The 14,518-nt window shown below is 38.5% G+C and overlaps 1 pseudogene; it reads right to left on the reverse strand.

Annotated features, from left to right (window-relative positions):
• Positions 1-7,105: 7,105 nt before the first annotated feature.
• Positions 7,106-10,091, reverse strand: LOC141498331 (peptidyl-prolyl cis-trans isomerase FKBP10 pseudogene; annotated as a pseudogene).
• Between the last annotated feature and the right edge of the window lie 4,427 nt (positions 10,092-14,518).

Genomic DNA, 14,518 nt, shown 5'->3' on the forward strand with positions numbered 1-14,518 from the left:
CTAGCTTCCTTAAATTCTCAAATAAAATCTCATAGTCTACAGGAAGCCTTCCCAGTTCATCTTAATTTTACTGCCTTCCCTCAGGGATTCTTGTCCTGTAGATTGCCTTTGAACAGAGTGGTTTGCAACTATCTCCTCCATCACAATGTGGGTTCCTTGAAAGCAGAAACTCTTCTTGCCCTTCTTTGTATATCCTAGTAAGCATCTAGTAGGTCTTTAATAAATAAATGCTTGTTGGTTTGATTAATAGAAAATTGTTAACAAAGAAGATATTTATTGATTGGGATATGACTGAATAAACTATGGTGGATAAATACAACACAGAATTATTGTAGAAAAGCTTATAAACACTTAGGGCTGCTCAAAGCCTTTTTAGACTTTGCTGGTCATATCTACATATGGTAGTGCAGGAATGTGGTTAGGCAGATATGATTGACAATGACTTTGCTCCTTGGACAATGACATTGATTATTGATTAATACTTAAGAATTGTAGTTAATCATTGTAACTAATATTTATGGATTATATTTGAATCAAATACTACAGACTTTAGCAATAGAGTTTGTAAGTGTTTATATACCTAAAAGGTCCTTTCTTTAAGATAAGGAAGATGAGAAGTGGTTGAGTCAATCTAGTCAGATGTTTTGCCCCAAACTGGGTCCCTCTAATGTTAAGTGGTATTTATCATGAGACTTTCCAGAGGGTTTTACTCAACTCTTTTTTTCCTGTTACTAAGGATTTTGAAGACTCACTTTGCAAGCCCACCCTTGCTTCTAATACTGTTAGTTCTTGTCCTATGTTATCAAAAAAGACCAAAATGACATCACTATTTTTGAGACAAATTACAATGTGTCCAACTGGGACTGATCAGACCAATTTGAGCTCAGAATGCTCTACCAAATAGTCCATGTGAACACCTGGGATAGGCACTCTAAATTTACATATGTCACATTTCCTTTGAGTTGCTTCAATTCTGCCTTCCCCATAGAAGTGCAGCACCCTTACGGATGAGGGCACGCCATGCTGGGCAGTCCTTTGTTAGTGTCTCCATGTTGACAATCAATTCCATAAGATTTCAGAGGTAATAGGAAACCACTGGCATTTATAGAGTGAGGGAAGGGGGCGGTAACATGATTCAGTCTGAACTTTAGGAAGTTCACTTTGGTAGTTGATTGAAGGGTAGACTAGAGCAGGGAGAGATGAGGTAGAGAGACCAATCAGAAGAATTTTGTAATAGTCCAGGATAAGAATTTTTTTTTAAGGATTTTTTTGCAAGGCAACGGGGTTAAGTGGCTTGCCCAAGGCCACACAGCTAGGTCATTATTTAAGTATCTGAGGCCGGATTTGAACTCAGGTACTCCTGACTCCAGAGCCAGTGCTCTATCCACTGTGCCACCTAGCCACCCCCAAGATAAGAATTTGTACAAAGGTTGGTATATGAGTGAAGAAAAGGGGATGTGTATATCAGAGCTGTCTTGAAGGTAAAACTAAGAAGACTGCAATTAATTGAACACATTGGGTAAGTGTGAGTGAGGAGTCCAGATGACTCTATGGTGATAAGTCTGTCTAATTGGGAGGTAACTTTGACAGCAATAGGAAACTTGAGAAGAGGAGAAGATTCAAGGAAAGATGAATTCAATTTTGGATATATTTTGTTTGAAATGCCATTAGGGGGGCGACAAGAGAGCAATGTTTCTTAGAAGCTCTCTCATAAAACTTTGAAACTAAGGACTCTAACTAACTTTTTGTCATTAACTTAAAAAGAAAGTTAAATGGCTCATGATCCCAAATCAGTAAAATAATAGGCACAGACTTAAATTTAGAACCATGATTTTAACTAAACAATTCCTTCACAAAGAACTAGTTGGACCTAGAATTTGCTGTAAAAACTGCTGAAATGGGCAGCCATTCAACACCCTACATTATGTATTTGTGGTGAAAGACACTGTAGGAGATCATTAAGAGCTGTCATTAAATTTTGAACTTGGGTCCAGGAGGTGAAAGTTAGTTGTTTTTCTTTTATTAGTTGCTTGAGAAATCATACTTGTCATCAAAACTATCTGGTATTGGCTAAGAAATAGAGTGATGGATCAGTGGAATAGACTAGGTGCAATAGCAAGAAATGATTATAGCAATCTGCTATTTGATAAACTCAAAGAGTTCAGCTATTGGGATAAAACCTCTCTTCAGTAAAAACTTTGGGGAAAATTGTGAGTAAGTATGGCACAAATATGGATTAGACCAACACCTCACACCCTATACCTAGATAAGATCAAAATTAGACATAAAAGACAATATTATAAGTAAGCTAGGAGATCAAGGAATAGCTTACCTATCAGATCTATGGAGAGGGAAGCAGTTTATGACCAAGGAAGAGATGGAGAACATCATTAAAAACAAACTAGATAATTTTGATTACATTAAATTAAAAAGCTTTTACACAGACAAAACCACTGTAACCAAGATCAAAAAGAAATGTAGTAAATTGGAAAACAATTTTTACAATTAGTATTTCTGACAAAGGACTCATTTCTAATATATATACATATATATATATATATATATACATATATATATAAAGAACTGAGTCAAATTTATAAAAAAAAAACACCAAGTCATTCCCCCAATTGACAAATGGTCAAAGGATATGAGAAGGCATTTTACAGAGGAGGAAATCAAAGCAATCCATAGTCATATGAAAAATTGCTCGAAATCATTTCTTATTAGAGAAATGCAAATTAAAGCATCTCTGAGGTACCACCTCACACCTCTTAGACTGGCCAATAGGACCAGAAAGGACAATGATCAATATTGGAAGGGATATGGGAAATCTGGGACACTAATGCATTGTTGGTGGAGCTGTGAACTCATCTAACCTTTCTGGAGAGCAATTTAGAATTACCCCCAAAGGGCAACAATGATGTGAATACCCTTTGATCCAGCAGTACCTCTACTGGGTCTATATCCTGAAGAGATCATGAAAAAGGGTAAAATTATCACCTGTACAAAAATATTCATAGCAGCCCTGTTTGTGGTGGCAAAAAATTGGAAATTAAGTGAATGTCCTTCAGTTGGGGAATGGCTGAACAAATTGTGCTATATGTATGTCATGGAACACTATTATTCCATTAGAAACTAGGAGGGATGGGAATTCAGGGAAGCCTGGAAGGATTTGCAGAAACTGATGCTGAGCGAGATGAGCAGAACCAGAAGAACATTGTATACCCTAACAGCAAAATAGGAGTGATAATCAACAATCAGGCATAATTTTGGTCTATCTGTGATGGAGAAATACCATCTGTATCCAGAGGAAGAATTGTGGAATTTGAACAAAGGCCAAAGACTATTACCTTTAATTAAAAAAAAAAACCCAAATGTTATCTTATTATGTAATTTTACTATCTCTTATACCTTATTTTTCTTCCTTAAGTATATGATCTCTCTCTCATCTCATTCAACTTAGATCAATGTATACCATGGAATCAATGTAAAGACTAACAGATCGTCTTCTGGGGGGGGGGAAGCAAGATTAGGGGAAAAAATTGTAAAACTCAAAATAAATAAAATCTTTCTTTTATTTATTTTTTAGGTTGTTTTTTTTTTAGTAAGGCTAATGGGGTTCAGTAGCTTGCCCAAGGCCACACAGCTAGGTAATTATTAAGTGTCTGAGACCGGATTTGAACCCAAGTACTCCTGACTCCAGGTAAGGTGCTTTATCCACTACGCCACCTAGCACTCCAAAATCTTTCTTTTATTTAAAAAAAAAACTTCATGTGATTGATTGTATCAGGAAATTACAAGTTAGACTAATCCACTGTTTGATGAATTTTAGTAACAATAGTGATCCATGATCATTTAATTTTTCTAATTAAAGAAATAATACCATTTGTAGAGATGCAGTGCTTTAGTTACCTCATTGTTGCTATTCTGCATCATCCAATACTTAGCAAAGTGCCTGGAATATAATAGATATTTATTAAATGCTTATTGCTTATTGATTGATTGATTAATCAGTAAATGGAATTAGGTTTTTGACCATCTTCATGCTTATGAAATTCCAGGTGGGATCAAAGGCAAAAAAAGAAAAGAAAAGAAAACTAGAAATAAATAATAAATAATAAAACAGATTAAAATCTTGGCACAATGCCTCACATGAAGTAGGTGCTTAATAAATGCTATGGAACAATTGATTCTTTGATTTATTGATTGTTGGCAAATCACCCAATAGCACTTCTGCATCTAAGTGACCCAAAGTAGACTAGAAACTACTCAGTACAAATAAAATCATTTTCCATTTAAAGCACATCCCTGTTTACCATTGCTGCTTGCTGATTTTAGAATTACTATTCCCTAAAACTAACAACAGGTACTCTTGATTATCCAAATGATCAACATGTACAAATTTGCCATTTTATAATTTAGGCAGTAGGAAACAAACTTAAAGACTGATCTGAATTTTGAGATCCCATGGGCAGCACTGTGGCACTGTCCATTCAACATGGTCACTTGGGGGACATGTTTTCCTTATTTCAGAGGTTGGATAGAGATAGTACTGTAAATTTTTCATATATTCTAAAACATCATAGAAAAATAAAAGATGGATTGGGGGATAAAGCTGACATTTCAGGGAAAGAGTCAGTCTATTTGGTCTAAAGCAGAGGTTATTAATTCAAAGTTCATAAATTTGTTTTTCAAAATGTTTTTATAACTATGTATGAATATAATTGGTTTCCTTGGAAAGCCATGAATTTTATTTTACACATTTAAAAACATGAATTTGAGAAGAAAACCAGAGACTTCACACTGGAGCCCAAGATTTAAAAAAGGTTAGGAACTTCTGCCCAAGAGTAAACTTATAGAGAAACTGGCAGCTGTACATGAAAGAGCGGCCTATTTGAGGCTCCATGGAATAGATAATAATCCTTTAGGAGATAAAGCTGACTGGCAATACAGTAACAAGAATATGTCGTTTCAGGGTGCATAGCTACTATTATTAACTCAGATTTTATGCAGGAAGTCTATGGAGACAGCTCACAAATAACAGGAAAATAAATTTGGAGCCCATTTAAAAATGCCTAGCCTGCACTCCTGCAATTGTCCAATTACTGATAATGCCACATAACACAGACAAAATGAAATAAAAGTCAGGAACAAGACTAAGGTATCTATTATTGTTTCACTCAATGTTAGGAATATTGTTTTTGATATTGTACATATATACACGTGTATCTTATATATATATGTATATACATATATGTGTGTAACAAGACAGATTTTTTTTTTTAAATCTGGGACTTGAGATCTTCTGGTCTCACTTTTTTTCTTTTTTCTTTTGAACATAAAAAATTGAGAGAAAGTAAGGGACCCAAGGTCAAATGGTAATTGGAAGAATTTGGACTGGAATCCTTGCTTCTTGATTCTCAGTCTCTTTGCATACTTCTTAATCTGTAAAAATAATTCAAATACTTTTAGTTTGCAGTTTGACTTAGGTAAAAGAAGGCAATATTAACTTCCATAAATTGTTTGGTAGGCATTTAAGTAGTCAACTCTCCCAGGGCCTAGCTTATTCTTTATCTTGTTATCAGAAATTGTCTTAGGTGTACTTTGGAAAGTTCTTCCTTCCTTCCTAGGGGAGAAGAATAATTTGTGATTAGTTGCTGATTAGATAAAGTTTGCAAATAACATTCCTGCATGAGGAGGGCTTTGGAGCTGAGTACCTGGGGATTTGGGAACAAATTCCCTGTTGGCTACTTATCTACCTGTATGACTCACTCATTCATTCAAGCACTGTTGTTTTGTTGGAGCCATGCTAGATACTGGGGAACACAGACATAAATAAAATAGCCCCCTATCTTCAGGGAGTTTATATTCTAATGGAAGAAAACAAGTACCATAAAAAACCTGAAATTTATTTGTTTTTTTTCTCTCATATACTTCTATGTCTGCATTAGCCCCTTCAGGTAACTAAGGGTGCTAGGGTGCTCTGATGGTACAGATTTGAGGGATAAGAGTGAATGTGTTGCTGCATATGTGTTTCTATTTGTAATGTTGGTTACATTTTTGGCAATCCTGTACAAGAGATGATGCTTTGACACTACTTTGATGTCCTTGAGATATTCACAGAACCAAAGGAAGATCTGCAGTATGATGAGTTTATTCTCCATGGACAAGTTACAGAAAGAATGTTGTACAGTGAGGAGGGATTGTAGTTTTCATTGGTGCAGGGAATGCCCCTACCTAAACAGATTTACTTCAGTCATAGCTTAATCAAGTTGTCATATAAAATGAGGAGAGGACCAAAGTCAAGTGTTGAAGTGATCTGGACTCAGATTTGAACTGAAATTTTTGTTTGATATAAAGAAAAAATACAACTGGCTTTTGATTTCACCCTCTACTTGCCCCATCCCAAATGACTCCATATTTCAAATTTCTCAAAAACAGTTTTTATTCTACAGTTACAACATTCATTCAAACAGTTTTTCTTGCTCTCACTCTTTTCATTCTTTTTAATCTCCCTTCTCCCTTTCCTCTTTAAAAAACATAAAAAAAAATCCAACCAAAACACATTCTAGGGCCTTGGGAGTAAGAAACAAAGGTAGCTGAATCAAACCACTTGGAATCCAACCCTGCCCTGCATGCATTAGCAGAACTGGGGTCATCTTAGCCCCTCTGAACCCCAGGATGAGGAGATGGTACAGAAGTAGGTAAGGTAGGATACCCTTCCTGGAACTGTCCTCTTCCTAGAATCTCTTTTTTCAAATGGAAGGGCAGACCATGTTAGTTAACTTGAGGACTAGAAGTAGTCTCTCTGTTGCCTTCTGATTTTGCCCCTTGGTTCCTCAAGATGTAGGCAGGAAGTTTGGGAGACAGTTGAAGGATGGAAGCAGTCAAGAAGAGATTTGAAAAATCTAAAACAGGTCAGCCCACACCCTGAAAGTCCATTTATCTGGTGTTGGTGAGGTACATATAAGGGGTGAGTATGAGAGAGAGGTATATAGGAGTATCTGCTGCCCCTACTATTCCCTTGTCAAAGGAGAGGAAACCCCCACCCCAAAAACTCCTCCCTAGGAGATCTTACTCTTAAAATGTTTAACTAAGGGGAGGCTAAATGAAGGAATAAAATGGAGGTCTACCTCTTAGATTTAAATCTGGTATTGGCTGGAAAACCAGTGTAAGGAATGTGGGGAGTGTTTGGCTTCCACAAGAATGTAAGGGGAGTTTGTTAATTTTTACATTACAAAGACTGGGGTCTGACTATGTTGGTGCCTATGGGCAGGTATGTGAATGTAAGACAAAAGAATTGACCCAGACCTGATCAAGACTTGAGATTAGATCAGACCTGTCCCATCTGGTTCCAAGTTGACCTAGGGTCCTTGTCCTTTACAAATGCTGCTGCTCAAGGAGGTTTAGGCACATTACTGTTCACTCTCCTGTGCTCATTAGTATAATGAGCAAGGTTTAATTACATTGTAACCCTGGCCAATGATTGGCACCAAGGGGAGGAATAAGCCTTTCAAACTGTATATGAGACTGGACATTGTTATTCCCTTGCTAAGAAAGAAAGTCTTTCTTTGCAAAAACAAGTTAATAAAAGCCATTTTAATCACTCTGGACTAAGTATAATTACAAGTCATTGATAACATCAGGCAGCAATTGGCACTTTAAGACAGTTTGGCAAATGAGCCCAAATGTTCCTAGCAGAGAGGAAAAGGGGCTAATATCAGAGGTCTATCCTACTGCCAGCTATGGATTTTACATTCTAGGTCAGGTCCCCTACTTCTCCAGACACTCACAGGTCTTCATGAACTCTCTCCTGGTCTTTAGCTGACTTCAGTTTGAATTTCTACACAGTGATCTTGACATTTTGGTTTTGGTCCTGGTTCTAGAACATGTCAACAATGGTTCCCAGGGTCCTATCCAGGCATGAGTTTCTCTTTCCCTTCTGCTACCTGGGCTTTGATGAAAGTAGAGAACTCCTCATGTGGGATCTCTCCATCCTTATTGAGGTCCCTGTCTATATACAGCTTGGTGGGGGGTGGGGGCAGTTCCCCATGCCACCTAAGCAAATAACCCTTGGCAGCCCCTTGTCTCAGGACACCAGCTCTTCCTCAAAGAGTAGCACAGCATTGCCTGGGACCCTTCAGTTTCATTCTCTCCAAGTCCTAAGTGGGTTGAGATGATTAATTGGCATCTCTCTCCTACATACATGCCCTGAAAGCCAGTGTTCAGTCCTTTAATCATCTTGTTGGCCCCCAAACTGGCTTCTTGGTGCTTTCTATAGTCACAGGAAGAGGAGAACTTGGTGTGGTCCAGCAAGAAGCAGTTGTAGTGAGAGCATACAAAATCTCCCAGCTTGGAGGTTTCATTGTAGCCTTCTCTGGGCCTGGAGATCATTTGTATTTCCACTGAGTTGTTGGGTTGTGGAAGTCAATATTGTGGATGTCTAAGATAAGCACTTCAGATCCTGGAGCTTGTCTCTGTCTCCATTTTCTGTATAGGTGAGGTGTGGAGCAATAGTGATTCATCTATGCCTGGAATGATGTAACCCTGCCCTGTGTATGTGTTATATGTATGGTTTCTTGAGGAGCTGGAGTCAAAAATGGTGCCTTCCATTATGGTGGTATTGCATGAAACTCCCTGCTACAGTTTTCCTTCAACAACCTGGAGGCAGCAGTAGAGTCTCTAACTGAGCACTGTCCTTGGGATTGTGGACATCAATGAGAAGGATATGGAGAAATGAAGGAAGGCTGAGAAGGGATCACAGTTCCATAGTCTTTTTCTCCATACACCAGGAAGGGGGAGGATGATGATCTTCTTTTTCTCTCCAGGACACATCCCCAGTAGCCCCTGTGGTCCATGCCCTTGATAAGCCATCCCAAGTCCACATGGGTCTTATATGTATGGTACTCCTGCTGTAGCTGGGATCAAAAGCTGTCCCTTGCAGCAGTGTGCCATTGTAGTGGAGAGCAGACAAAATCACTGTCTTGGACTGTGCGATGGTTGAAGGATAGCATCAACCTGCACTGAGTCTTCCTTATTCCATACATCCAACAGGACAATGTCAAAGTACAGTGTGTTGTTCGAGGTATCAGCCAGGCAACCCAGATGCTGCTGTTGCCAAGGTGGGGAGGCATGATGAGGCGTTGTCTTTCATAAACACACCATGGTCCATGCCAGTGATGAGCTGGCTCATACCCATTGTACCTGTTATTTTCACTTCACAATCATAGCTCAAGTCAAACTTCTTGCCATCCTCAAAGATGCCATTGTGTGGCAATAGATGAAGTCTCTCATCTGTATCTCTTGAGGACAGGTTTGGGGGACATGGTATCTCTCCATGACCATATCTTCTAAGGGTCTCCTACCCAGGCTGGCCTGGTCCAGGGCCCTTCTAGGGGTCTGCAGAAGCAGCAACATGATGGAAGATAAGGGGGGGGAGGAGGTTGAGGGGAGCCCCGGGGTGCATGGTGCCTAGAGCTGGGATGGCTGAGAGTGAGAAAGACCAAGGCACCTTCTCCACCTACTCCTCCAGTTTCTCCTTCACCAGTGCTGGCTTTCCCTATTCCTTTCAAGGCAGCCCCACTTTCCTCAAAGCAGTCTACATGTATCCAAGGTTGGGGGGGGGGGTCCTGGGGAAGCTGAACTAGTTGCTGGGGAGTTCAGGGGGAGGTGGGAAGTTGGGAGAGAGGCCTGAGAGAGAAGCAAAGAGAGCACAAACATCCCTAAAAGTGCCTCTTCACTCCTCCTGCCCTTCCCCCCAGGTGTAGGTTTGGGGGGGCAATATCCAGAGAGAGCTGGAGCTTTGGGGATAGGTGGACTCAGATTTGGATAGATCTGGATTTGGATTCTACTTTAGACAGTTTTTTTTTTTTGCAAGGCAATCGGGATTAAGTGGCTTGCCCAAGGCCACACAGCTAAGTAATTATTAAGTGTCTAAGACTGGATTTGAACCCAGGTACTCCTGACTCCAGGTCCAGTGCTTTATCCACTATGCCACCTAGCCGCCCCTAGACAGTTTTTTTGGAGGTTGTTTCTCCGATCTTGCCCAGACTGGAAGTACAACAGCCAGCTGTTCACAGGCCCAATTCACAGGCCCAATTCACAGGTCCAGAATTTCTTTATCTATGAAATAGGTATAATAATAACATTAGGACTTATCCCACAGGATTATAACATGGATCCAATAAACTAACATATGTAACTCACTTAAAAAAACCCTTTAAATGTCATTACTGTTGTGTTATTATTGTGTTATTATCTGTCTGGCAATGTATCTTGTCTACTCAAGTCAGCCAATGAGTGGGTAGCTAAGCAGGGAGTAAATGTGAAGACAGGCTAATAATTATATAGAGATTTATTATGAAAGGGGAACCCACTAGGTAGCCCAGGCTTCTGAATCTGCTAAAAGAACATGTCAAAAGCAATATGTGGATTCCGGAGTACAGGGAGCCTTGGTGTTACCTATTAGTAATAGGACCCAAGGCATGTACAAGGATCTAAATGAAAAGATTGATTTCATCATCACAGGCAGAAGTAGCCAGAAAGATCTGGCTAGTCAGATTTGCTTCAGCTATGCTGCTGACTAGTCAGAATAGAAAATATGAGGTAAGACCAGAAAGAGATAGATAATGGGAAAATCTGACTCACTCCCTCACCTGAGTTATTTCTCTTTCACTGTTTAGCATGAAATCATTTTTCATAATATATAACATAGATATTTAACAGGTCCAGTCATAGCAATAACATCACCTTCCAAATCTGTTTCAGCTTTAGAAAGGAAAAAAAATGATTATTATGTTTTAGTTTGCAGGACAAATATACTAAAGAGATATATGGTGAATAATTAATAATAACTGAGGAACCGATCCAAGCAATACAATTTATTAGCAGGACAGTCCAAGATACTAAATATAGAGATAGATTTTTATGCATTAAAAATAATTAATCAAATAACCAATTACTAGTATACAATTGACCAGTATCCAAGTCAAGATACAAAACTAGGTAATCTGATTTCTAATTGGAGGAAAGAGTAGGGACTTTCCATATTGTGAGAGAAGAAGAGTGAGTTTCGGTCAAATTGGGAGGTTGATGAGTAGGTTTCAGGGTCTTTCTTTTCCCAGGATTGAGAGATGCTAATTAATCAATCATCTCCACCTACATTTATGAAACAATAGATGGTTTATACCAGAGGTATAATGCCAAGGGCCATTTGGATATATATAACATTGTTCATGACCCGTACAAAATTGTCAACTTAAAAATTAAGCCTGCTATATTTGGTCAAACAATTAATTAATTCACCCCTAAAAAATATGCTAGATTTATTGAATTTTGAGTCCCAATTGAGGTTGCTATGGTAGCACCAGACCAAATGATTTCATGGGCCTTATATGACCTCCAAGTCAGACATTTCCCAACCCATGGATGATTTGCAGAGTAACAATAAAATGGAGGAGAATGCATGTGGCCACACAAGGAGTGTTCATGAGATAGAATCTAACTGGTTCTCTTCATTTCCACACCAAACCCAAATCCATTTTGTAACTAACCTTCACTCTATCTCACTATATGGAATAGAGGGACAACAGTTTAGATATGTAATTGTTCAGTATATATTGTAATTGCTAATCCTTATATCTATTAATCAGGAAATGTTTAGTAGGCTACCATTTATTATTTGTCAAGGACTAGGTTAGGCATTGGAGATTCAAAGACAAAAAACATTCTATAGAAGGAAATAATATGCAAGCATATAAGTAAATGTAAAACATAAATCAGGTAAACACAAAGTAATTTTGAGGCAAGCACACCAGGTAGAAGGTGAGGCTCAGGAAAGATCTTTTAACATTTAAATTCAATTTTTAAGGAAGCTAGAGATCCCAAGAGGTATCAGGGAGGAGGCAGTGCATTGTAGGCATTGGGAACATAGCCTGGACAAAGGCATAAAGATGAGATATAATGTACTGTATATGAGAAAAAGCAAGTTGGCTAGTATGTAGAATTTGTGAAAAGAGCAATGTCTAACAAGCTTGAAAAATTAAGTTGGAGCCAGATGGTGAAGAGCTTTAAATGTCAAACAGAGGAGTCTTTATTTGGTCCTAGAGTCAATAGGGAATTCCTGGAACTTTTTGAGTAGGGGAATTATATAGTCAGACCTGTACTTTGGAAATACGACTTTGGCAGCTGTTTGGAGGATTCATTGAAGAGGGGAAATATTGGATACAGGGAAACCATTTGGGGGCTATTGTAAACATCTAAATAAGAGGCAAAGAGAGCCTAACCTAGAGTAATGGTTGTGTGAATCGAGAGAAGGGGGTATAATTGAGTGACATTATGAAGGAAGAATCTTTAAGTCTTGACAATTGTTTAGATATAGTTTAAAAAGGAGAGGGTTGAATTCAGGATGATTTCAGTGACAGGAACCCTTGCCAAAAATAGGGCAGATTAAAGGAAAGGGGTAGGTCTGACATGAAGAAACTAATGAGTTCCATTTTAAACATGCCTGGAGGGACTTGTATTGCCCTAACTTGTGCCATGCATTTAAGCAAAACTACAGAAAAATTAGAATGTTATCAAGAGGGCGGCTAGGTGGCACAGTGGATAAAGCACTGGCCTTGGAGTCTGGAGTACCTGGGTTCAAATCTGGTCTCAGACACTTAATAATTATCTAGCTGTGTGGCCTTGGGCAAGCCACTTAACCCCAATTGCCTTGCAAAAACCTAAAAAAAAAAAAAGATATTCCACAGCGAAGCAGGCAAAAGAAAGAAACAGTATGAGATAGTAGAAACAATGACAAAAATAGACACAGAACCTGAAGAAACTTGAGTTCAAATATCACCTGACACTTACTATTAATTGTAGGTTACCATTAACTTAAACACCATGTCTTTTTTTTTTTTTTTAGGATTTTTATAAGGCAAACGGGGTTAAGTGTCTTGCCCAAGGCCACACAGCTAAGTAATTATTAAGTGTCTGAGGTCGGATTTGAACTCAGGTACTCCTGACTCCAGGGCCGGTGCTCTGTCCACTGCACCACCTAGCCACCCCTAAAACACCATGTCTTAGACAAGTTCTAACCCTAGAATATCCGTAGTGTTTGGGGACTTTTCATCCTGGAACATCTGCCCATTCCTCACTGTATTTATTCAGAATATCTCTCAGCCTGCCAACCTTCTTTTTCCATTGATGAGTTCTCCAGTGCCTCCATTTTAGAGAGTAGTTCAGACTGGCCAAATTTTATTATTCTTTCAGCTATGAAGACTTCTTGATTTTCATTATGCTTCTTCACTTCTCCCTGATTTTCTTCACTTTTCTTTTCCATTTTATGTATAATCTTTCCCCATTAGAATGTAAGTTCCTTGAGATCAGGGATAATTTGGTTTTTGTTGCTGTTGTTTGAATTGCATTATGAGTGCTTGGCACAGTTATTGGCACCTACTAAGCCCTTAATAAATGCTTGTAGCTTTTACCTACATGTTGAGTTTAAGACATCTGTGGGGCATCTAGTGGAAGAATGTCCAATAGATAGTATACAATGCGGGGCTGGAAAGCAACAAGGCAGACTATTAGTTTTTGCTTGTTAGATTAGTTTTCAAATTTCAGCTCAAGAATATGAAATACCTTTGAAGTACATTTTGACAAATGGAAGGTTACATGGAGACAGCATGGTATAATGACAATGACATCAGATTGTAGTCAAAGGATTTGGGTTTGAATCTCAGCTTTGATACTTCTCAGTTGTGTGATCTTAAGCAAGTCATTTCTCCTCAATCTCCTCATCATTAAAATGGAGGCGTTGGACTAGGTAAAACCTATTGTCACTTTCAACTAGATCAACTAGTAACGATCAACCTCTGACTAATTTCAAATGTTTTTAATCTGGTAAAGTCAAATTTTTATTCTTAAATCAATAAAGAAAAGATGAAGCATTTCTGAAAAGAAGGAAAAAGTTCTAAGGAACTACTGATTATACAAATGATCTCTTGATTAAAACAGTTGCAAAGGACCTTGACTTTTCCATTTTTGCCCTGCAGCTTCTAAAGTCTGTTCAGTAATGCCTGAGTGGACCTAGAGAAGGAAAGATACACTTGACAAATGACTCTTTAAAAGGTATTGGTGAGTAAGAAGGAAATCAGGTTGTCATGTTATCTGGGGGTACCATGGCAACCAGGCAAGGGAGTTCATTTGCTTGGAAAAGGGCAGTTAGAGGTGGATGATACAGGAACAATGCCAAGTAAAGAGGTTTTAGCTGGCTGTGGTCAATGGGTCAGTGGAGGGGCAGAACAATGCTGAACATTGTAGGTAAAAGAGATATAGAGACCAGGAAGAAGAGGAAGCAAGACAATTAATTATGGTTACATGTAATATTTCAAGAAGCTGATTAGAAAATAGGAAATTAAGGGAAGTTCAAGAACAAGGGGGGGGAATCACCTCAAGGGAGGACAACAATGAAACTTTTTTGTGAGAGACATTTTTTTTCTTGCTTCATGTCAAAAGGTAGCAGGGTGAGGTGTTT

This window comes from Macrotis lagotis, chromosome X (genome assembly GCF_037893015.1).
Source record: "Macrotis lagotis isolate mMagLag1 chromosome X, bilby.v1.9.chrom.fasta, whole genome shotgun sequence".
Lineage (NCBI taxonomy): Eukaryota > Metazoa > Chordata > Mammalia > Peramelemorphia > Peramelidae > Macrotis > Macrotis lagotis.